This window comes from Cryptomeria japonica, chromosome 7 (assembly GCF_030272615.1).
Source record: "Cryptomeria japonica chromosome 7, Sugi_1.0, whole genome shotgun sequence".
Taxonomy (NCBI): domain Eukaryota; kingdom Viridiplantae; phylum Streptophyta; class Pinopsida; order Cupressales; family Cupressaceae; genus Cryptomeria; species Cryptomeria japonica.
The window spans coordinates 91,465,357-91,475,833 of NC_081411.1; positions in this window are offsets into that span (position 1 = coordinate 91,465,357).

A 10,477-nucleotide genomic window follows, 5' to 3' on the forward strand; every position below is an offset into this window, starting at 1 on the left:
GTTGAGTTTGAAAGTTGGGGATCCATGTTTGCAATTTGCACCAATGAAATGGTGACAAGTGTCAACATAAGACTAGTCGAGAAAAGGGGTTGGAGACATTAAATGCCTGAGAAGACCTCATGGTTATCTAGAGATAAGGGTTAAGCTTAAGTTAGGCTTACCCATTGGATTAACAGTTAATCCAAGGATAAACTCTTGTGCAAATGATTAAGAGATAATCATGGTCAAAGCATTTAAGGCTTGATGAGACCCTTGGGTTAGATGAAGGTTAAGTTAGGCAAAAAGTCTCTAACCATGTAAGAGGGTTGAATTAACCATTAATGGTTTGGGAGACTTTGGAGATATTAAGTGGTTGAAGATTTGAAGCCTTTAATGGTTATCAAAGAGTTTAAGGTTTTGAGAAGTAACCTCCCCTTGTTTAGGGATGTGACAAAGTTTAGAAGATGGGTTAGGCTAATTAGAAATGATTAGAAGTGTCTAGAAGAAATTAGGAAGGGGTTTAGGAAGCAAGTGGGAAATGTAGGAGAATGCAAGTGGATGGAGGGATAATAGGATTTTATTGAATTTAATAAATTTTATTCAATTTGGTTGTAATTAAATAAATTAGATTTATTTAATTTAGAATAACTATTTACTTAAGTTTGAATTTAATTAAAAGTGGATAGGGGGGATTTAATTGAATAAAATGATTTATTCATTAAATCGGTATAGTGAATTTAATTGAGTAATTTTCTTAATTAAATAGAGGAATGTGGATAATTTAATTAAATTGGATTTAATTAAATAGAGAAATGAACATAAAATATTCATTTAGGAATATGGTCATTTTTATACGTCTATAGTATCAATGTGAGAAATGATGAAACCTCTGAGAAACAGGAGAAAACTGGCAGTGAGCAAGCTGTAAATGAATCGGTTGCAACCTTCTAGGAATTGATTGTCAGTCAACCAAGTACCAGTAATAGTGTTCCTGAACTAGTGAATGTTGATACTGATGAAGATGAGGATGAAGAGGAAAAGCAAGAAGAACCAGTCAAGACTATTCCTCGGTATGTCACGCTGAATCATGATCCTAAGCAGATCATAGGAGATAAGGATGCAGGAATCCTTACAAGAAGAAAGATCAGAGAAAACTCATGTATCATCTCTGAATTTGAGCTTAAATCATTCAAAGAGGCTCCTAAAGATGAAGATTGGATCAAAGCAATGGAAGAGGAACTTGACTAGATAGAGAAAAATGGTACATGGTCCTTGGTACATAGACTAGAGCTTAAAAATGTCATTGGCACCAAATGGGTGTTTAGAAACAAGTTGAATGAGGATGGCATAGTGATTAGGAACAAAGACACATTGGTGTGCAAAGGATATGCTCAAGAAGAAGGAGAAGACTATGGAGAAACCTTTGCTCCTGTAGCAAAATTGGAAGGAGTTTGTATGCTTCTTGCATATACAGCTTTTAAAGGATTCAAGGTATATCAAATGGATGTAAAATATGCATTCCTAAATGGTGTACTTGAAGAGGAGGTGTATATAGAGCAACCAGATGGGTTTTCCCTATCTGAAGACAGTGGTATGGTATGCAGGCTACATAAAGCCTTATATGGTCTAAAGCAAGCACCTAGAGCATGGTATGAATGTCTACATTCCCATCTTGTGAAGATTGGATTTGAGAGAACAAGTGAAGATAGCAATATCTACTTGAAATCTGAAGGAGATCAGATCCTGATCTATGAAGTTTTTGTTGATGACATTATCTTTGGTGGAGATGACAAGATGAGTCATGAGTTTGCTGATGAGATGAAGGAAGAGTTTGAGATGTCACTCATAGGGGAGATTAAGTTCTTCATTGGACTACAGATCCAGCAGATGAAAGATGGAATATTTATCACTCAGTCTAAATATGTCAAAGAGGTGTTGAAGACCTTTGGCATGGAAGATAGAAAACCGGTTGGTACATCGATGGTGACCGGTTGCAAATTATCAAAAGAGGATGATTCCGCATTGGTTGATGAGAAGGAATACCGATCAATGATTGGTAAGTTGCATTATGTAGTGCATAGCAGACCAGATATTGCACATATAGTTGGCATTACTACAAGGTTCTAGAAAAGTCCAAGAGAATCCCACTTGGTTGCAGTCAAGCGGATTCGTAGGTATCTGAAGGGAACAATTGACTATGGATTGTGGTACCCATACAACAATGATTTCAACCTGAAAGTATTCACAGATGTTGATTGGGAAGGTAATGTGGATGATTGGAAAATCACAACTAGTGGTGCATTCTTTCTCGGTGGTAGACTGGTCTCATAGATGAGTAAGAAACAGAGCTATATCTCTCAATCTACAATGAAAGCGGAGTATGTTGCAACTTTCATGAACTGCACTCACACAATCTGGATGAAGCATGTATTAGATAGCTTCAAAATCGTTGTATCTAAACTGGTATGTATATTCTGTGATAACACAAGCGCTATCAATATTTCAAAGAATCCGGTTTTACATTCTAGAACCAAGCATTTTGAGCTTAAGTATCATTTCTTGAGGGAAAGGGTTCTGAATAAAGAGATTGTACTAGAACATGTTTCCAGTAAGGAGGAGTTAGAAGACATATTCACCAAGCCTCTCCCAAAAGACTACATTTGTGTATTTAAGAGGTGAATCGGGGGTACTACCCCTTCAGGAGGTAAATTAAAAGTATTTGTTCCACATCAGTCAGGTATTGCATAGTCATATTTTTGTTGATTGATGTGTTGAAGGGTGCTACTCCTCAGGGGGAGCAGCATAATAGAATAGGGATGTTTGTGCCTCCACTTTGGCATTGTTGTCAAAGGGGGAGAAGAAGTGTAGTGGAGAAGATATCTGCAGAAATTGGGGAGAGGATGAGTTAGCAGAGAGATATCTTTGTATATTGTCATCAATGCCAAAGGGGGAGATTGTTGGCATTATGTGAACCGGTATGAGAACATAATGATATTGTATGTTGTCATTGATGTCAATATGTGATTTGAAGAGAGAACCAACATAACTAAGAACAGGTATATATGCCAAAGTAAAGTGGTATATTTGTTCAAGGTGAACTGACATGTCAAGGTGAACCAGCATGTAGTCATGGGAACCGACACATGGAATCATTGTATGACTACCGGTTGGTAGGTAGTTTCCACTTCAGGATTTCTGGTTGGAGTACCTCAAGCCTGTGTGACTCAATCAGTGATCTTTATGTAATGAAGTTAGCATGATAACAAAGAACAGATAGAGTTGCCATGTAAGCCTTGTACGCGTGTAGGATCTTGCATAAAGAAGAGTGTTCCTATCTACCTTGGGAATGTGTGAAGTCTGTAAATGGTGATAACGTGTGATGGGTTATCAGCCACCATGAAATCGGTGGAAAATGAACGATGGAGAATGTCTTGAGATTGGATCAAGACTATTGCATTCAATACAGTATGATCAACAGTCAGGATTGAACTATTTGAATTCCTTAACCTAATAGGTCTAGGGTTTACGGTTTATGCTATCGACCTATCTGTTGTCCTATAAGGTTGATGTTGTGATTCTTTCAGAGGTTGTTGGCAAAAGTTGTGTGTGTGTATCTAAGAGAAGAGATACGTGATTCTTGCTAGACCAGAGGAGAGAAGTCATATTTGCAGAGTGTAAGTGCAGAAGGTGAAGAGGAGCTTAAGCGAAACTGCATTGGCATTGAGTGCTATTATCAGGTCATTGATATACCTGTTGATCTTTAACCACTTCAACAGTTGTGAAATCCCCTAATAGGGTAGCCTTAACTGGCTTGTTTAAAATCCGTTAATAGGGTAACTCGAAGCTACTGAGTCATTTATATCCTTTAGCTATTGAGTTCTTCAAATCCTGTAACAAGGTACCCTTAACAGGGTTTAACCCTTAACCGGGTATTGTAGCCATCCCTTAACCGGGTGATCCCTAACAGGATCAGTTCCTAACAGAACCTATTGTATCTTTCTTTAACCTGACAAGGCTTCTAACAGAGCAGACTTCTAAATAGTTCAAAAACAGCTTGTGGGTATTCATCCCCACTGTGGTTTTTCCCAGTTGTGTTTCCACGTGAAAAATGTGTGTGTCATGTGTGATGCTTTATTGATGTGATGTTATGATTGTTTTTTGATTAAGTGGTGATGCACATTGATCTTGTTGTAATATGTACATCTTTGATGGTAGATTGCCTATTCATGCATTAGGGTGAAATGGGAATGAAGAGTTAGATTATATGAGAAGATAAGTGTCAACCAGTCTTTGCTTGTCTCAGTTATACTGGGTTTTGCCGGTTGAACTCTGTTGAAGGACTGGTGCTGCTATTTGTCTTTCAATGCATAAGTGTTAGTTGACAAACCAGTTTAAGGTTGTGTTTTTTCGTGTACTGATTCACCCCCCCCTCTCAGTACGGGTTTTGTCCTATTCGTTTATCATTAAGTTATTAGAAGCCATATGTCCTATCTTATCACAATTGAAACATTTCAAAGGTAGTTTTCCTTTATACTTACCTTTGCCTCTCAGTAACCTTCTAGCTAATAGTGCTTCAAACTCTTCTTGCTTTCTCATTTCCTCATACAATTTGTGTACTTTTTCCATGTTCTTGTAAAATATCTCACTTGCTCCACTATGATCCCCTTCAGTGTACTTACTCATTCTATCATTGTAATCATCAGATTCACCAATCTGAAAAGAACTAAATTCAGATTCAGCTTTATTTACCGATGACCCACTGTTATCAAAATTACTTAACTCAAATGCATGTAGCTTACCAATAGTAGCATCTAAAAAAATAGGCATACTGGGTACAGGCCTCAATTCATTGATTGCATAAGCTGGTAGAAGGGTTCTTAACAACTTACTTGTTATATCCTTTTCTTCAATAGTTCCACCAGCTCCTTTGATTTGATTGACAATCTCCTTTAGTCTTGTACTATATTGGGTTATGTTCCCACCTTCATTCATCCTCATAGATTCAAGTTGTCTTCTTAGACTATCCACTTTTTCTCTTTGAACATGTTCATCTCCATCATACACAAATATGAACTTATCCCACATTACCTTTGCATCATTGCAGCCTTCTAGATCATTAAACTCTAAGTCGGTCAATGCAGATGTTATTTCAATCATTGCTTGGATATGTTCTATCTTTGCCTTTATCTCTTCCATTGTCAATGTATAGGTGCTCGGTGTAATGAAATCATTCTCCAGATAATATACCACATATTCTCCAACTCCTGATAGGTGCAGCTTCATCCTTTTCTGCCATCTAGAGAAACTTGACTTGTTCAGCTTCAGTGCATCCCTCTTGTACATCTTAGGATCTTTGCCTCAAGTACCTTTAAACTTTTTTTTCTGAATTCCAAAGCTCTGATACCAATTGATAGTTCTGATACTTGATGTTAAGTACATATGCCAAGCTAATAAGATGAGAGGGGGGGGTGAATCATACAAACTTAATCTTCCATAAAAAACAACACAATAACATTGTTTAATATCCTCATGTCATTTTCTGTCTGAAAATAATTGGATAGAATGCGGTTAACACAAATTGATAAGTCTTTGTCCCAATCCAATTTTGCCACTGCTCGATTCTTCTCATCACCAAACTCTTGTTTCCACTATTCTAACGATGCTAATTGACCATCACTCTAGAAAGAGGGCACCCTAGGGGTATTCCTGTCATCCAACTTTTGAATCTCTATCCTTAATTGACTTGCCATTTCATCATGGGACTTCAAATAAACCTCGGCTTCAATTCTTTCACATAGGTTCATCAAACTATTGTCATTTAATGTTGATCTATTACTTATGGCATATTTAATTAGTTAGTAATGGCAGTTTGGACAACGGTCACTTGGGAACACATTTGAATTTAATGGGGATGTGACCTTGCTTGAGATTCATTTTTTATTTTCACGGCAATCAATAACCATTTCGATAGAATATATCTTTCAATCATTAATTTCTTTAGTCCATCGATCTCTTTTTTTCTATCGATAACACTTTTATTTTGAATATCACTTCGATCAAGTATTTCCTTCATTCATTGAAATATTATATTTGGTCACTATGGTTGTCTGCTCACCGATAACTATCTGATATCCATCGGGTTTTAATGTTGAAGAAACCCCTGGGCTTCAGTGACCTCCTTTATTTTTCCACCGAAATACATCTTCCATTAATATCACTATGCCCCGTCGATGCACGGATCTATTGGGAAGTGGTTTCTATGTTCCAAAGTAGCTATAATGAGGAACTACTAGGAATTTGGAAGGAGGTAGTTCTATTGTTCATGAATTAATTCACGCTAGATGGAAGGAAATTGAGGTTCCATCTATAGATCATCTTCCCCATGTTAGATCATTTTTTCAACAATGTAAGAATGAATTTCCCCTTCTGGGTTGTTTCCTCTTTGTCTCAGTTTATTTCTAAAGCCATTATCATTCGTAGATTGTATGATTTATGCTTGACTTTATCTCCTTCTAGTGAGGTCCCATTTATTAAGATTGGGTCCACCTATGATCCCAATTTATATGTGCACATCTTACTGTTAATCCCTCTAATTTTAGAGAAGTGTCTCATTTGGGTTTTAAATGCCCACTATGAAAAACTCTGCTAGAATGACTAAATTTAAGGCCATTTCCACCACCACAGAGGACAAGGATGTGGATATTATTGAAAATTATAGCTTCAAGTCTCCTTCCTTGGATGATGTAAACTTCTCAAATACAATGGATTTGGATTAGTCTTGTGCTAAAACTAATTCTCACCCTGACCCTTTCCCGATAAACCCTCTCTCCTATGTTAATACCAAACCTCTGAGCTCTATCTTGTTTCTACCTAAACCTATGAAGGACTTGTATGAGGAAATACAAAGATAGGATGACTTATTAAAATGGTCCATTATACAAATGAATGTGGCCATCAAAAAGATTAATTGGTTGGAGGTAGTTTTCGAGGTGCAGGCTAGGGGAAACACTTGAGTGATAGTTTTGATACTTAATGTTAAGTACAGATGCCAAGCTAATAAGATGAGAGGTGGGGTGAATCATACAAACGTAATCTTCCATAAAAACAACAGATTCAACCTCGGTAACATATACTTCAACAATATACCCAAAACTGCTAAACATGCAAATTCATAAGCATATAAACATCATAACACTCATAAAACCAGATTTCACGTGGAAACCCAAAAAGGGAAAAACCATTGTGGGATTTTGGACGTACTAAGAAATATACTCTTCTAGAGTATGCTCGGTTAAAAGAAAATCCTCTTAAAGATTACAAACACATTGCTAGATGTGACACGGTTAAGGGATTTCCCTCAGATCTATTAGGATCTTCACCTTGTTAGAAGTGACCTTGTTAAAGGATTTCAAACACTCAATCAGAATGTCACCTTGCTAGAGGGTTTTACAAATAAGAAGTCCATTCAGTTAAGAGATTTTCTGTCACTTTACAAAATAATAGTAATAAAAATCTATCTACAACTTCACATCTAAAATGCTAAAGCAGATTCTTATTTTGTCAATACAATCTAGTCATAGGACTTATCTTGTCCATCTGCTAGGCTCTATACTCTATTATTAAAATAGGTCTTCAAGCTTCTGTGCTCAGTAATCACTATGAAGTATCCTTGTGCATACACTTGCCTGCATACATTGTTTATCAATAGTTCCTTATTTATAAACAATTTGCCAACCACTTAATCTCCTTGATCACATATCCCATGATCAATCATAGCCCTCAGATCTTCAAACTTGACCAGGTTCAATATATCCTTCGATCTGAAAACGTCTTACTCTGCCTTGGAACTTACATACATTTCTTGGAACTTGTGCTGGGGTATTGCAGTTCAATCTGAGTTGTAGATCTTCCTGCTGATTTTCCTTTGCCATAGATTTTTTTTAACAAACTTCATGCATGGCATGCCAATCATTTAATCAATTCCACCTCATCAGCTTCCTTCATTAAATAATGCTTTTAATCATTCAATGCATTATGTTATTACTCGGATGCAACTCGGTAAATACTAAACTTCACTCGATAGACATTCTACCTTCATTAACCGATAGCGATAACCTTAGGGTTTACTGACTAGGTTCCTTAGGGTTTACCAACAAGGTTCTTTGCTTGGTAACATAGTATAGTATTAACCTTATAAACAATAGCATATGTAGGATATCAAAATAATCTAAACATCATGATCTCATCATTGTCTAACTCGGTAATAGTTGCCCATTGAATAACTTATTTCTCCCCTTATTCGTCACATTCTTTCTGTGTCTTTTACCGATAACTTTATACTCACCAAATCATATGTCTTAAGATATGGCAACATCATACTGAATTAGAAACTCAATTTCTTGATATCAATGAAAAAATAATAATATTAAGACAATAAACATCCTTAATCAGTTATATCCATAATCATCAACAACCTTCTCAATATCCTTATTGAAATGCCAACAATCTCTCATTGTCTGTTATAATGCCAAGATTGGGTCCACCTATGATCCCAATTTATATGTACACATCTTACTGTTAATCTCTCTAATTTTAGAGAAGTGTCTCATTTGGGTTTTAAATGCCCACTATGAAAAACTCTGCTAGAATGACTAAATTTAAGGCCATTTCCACCACCAGAGAGGACAAAGATGTGGATATTATTGAAAATTCTAGCTTCAAGTCTCCTTCCTTGGATGATTTCAACTTCTCAAATACAACATATTTGGATTAGCCTTTTGCTAAAACTAATTCTCACCCTGACCCTTTCCCCATAAACCCTCTCTCCTATGTTAATACCAAACCTCTTAGCTATATCTTGTTTCTACCTAAGCCTATGAACGACTTGTATGTGGAAATACAAAGATAGGATGACTTATTAAAATGGTTCTTTGTACAAATGAATGTGGCCATAAAAAACATTAATTGGTTGGAGGTAGTTTTCAAGGTGCAGGCCAGGGATAACACTTGGGTTCACATCTTGGATGAAGATAGAATTTGGAGAAATGCCAATGATATGATTAGCATCATGTGGTAGTGGGATAAGGTGGGAAAAAATATCAATGATTTGGACTCCATGACCAAGATGACATGGACCAAGCTCAAGTTGGAAGAAGTCAACAAAACCTAGGAGGCCCTCAAAAAGAAAATTAGGTCAACCTTGCTTGTAGGAAAGTGTCTATTAAGAATAATTCCTCCCTATAGACAATCTAGGATGAGATAGAAAATAAAGTAGTGAATAAAATAAAATGCATGGAGTCTATAGCCATGGGCTCTAGCCACACAATTCCTCATTGGTCTCCTTAAGTTCTAGGATTAGGTTAGGTAGAAAAGTGTTTTTTTAATAAAGTTCTTAGCTTATGCCATGATTGGTAGGAAACACCCATGTAGTAGACTATCTATTTGTATGATGGGTGGTTGTTCTATGTTCTTTATTTATTTTGTGTCTTCTCTTTATAATGGTCTTTTAGTGTAGATGCTAGCTATTTGTTTGCCTTTCTAGGTTTTTGCTATGTTGCAGTGGGGTTTTTTGCTATTTGTGCATCCCTGGTGCATTTTTGCTCTCCCTTTGTGGATATGTAATGGTATGGGACTATCCTACTTTTATTAATTAGAACATGATCAAAAACCATAATTGAAATCAACCCTCACATTCATGTAGCTTTATATAGCTAAGTACTAAATGTGTTGAAAGCATAAATTTTAAATGCTTGGATAATATTTAAAGCAATTATATTGTAATTTAATATAATGAATGATAGAACTTATTCATTATATAAGGTTTGTAATGAACTTTTAATTTTAGATAAACACAGAATGGTCAAGTACAAAAATTAAGAATAAAATTCAAATTATAAAGGAAAGGCACTTACATTTACTACATTCAAATAATCTTCATAGCATACAATTGGAGGGCACCTTGGTCCACCCAAAATATGACCTTTAAAATTAAGCCATGAGTGTGGTGGTGTGTGATTTTACATTTACACCAATTGGAGGGCACCTTGGTCCACCCAAAAAATGACCTTTAAAATTAAGCCATGAGTGTGGTGGTGTGTGATTTTACATTTACACCAAATTGAAATACCTAATGATAGTTAAATTAAAACATTATTAATAAATATTTAAATTATAATGCAACCAAAATAGGCTTAAAATGACAAAGGAAAGAGCCCACTAAATTTAGGGCCCAAATAAAGCTGAAAATTATAATACATACAATTAGCTATTATAAAATAACACATTTAGATGTACACCTTACTGTGTCACATCTTATTTTATGTTTTTTAAGAGAATTTGTATGTTGTAGGGATAAGAATTAAACCAAATGAGGAATGACAAAGATTGGTCAAGTCTACTCAAATGTACACTATCAAGCTTGATAAAAAATATCCTTTTTAAAACTATTATAGTTTTGTGGACTTATTTGTTACTTCTATTTTAGATATATTAAGATAGA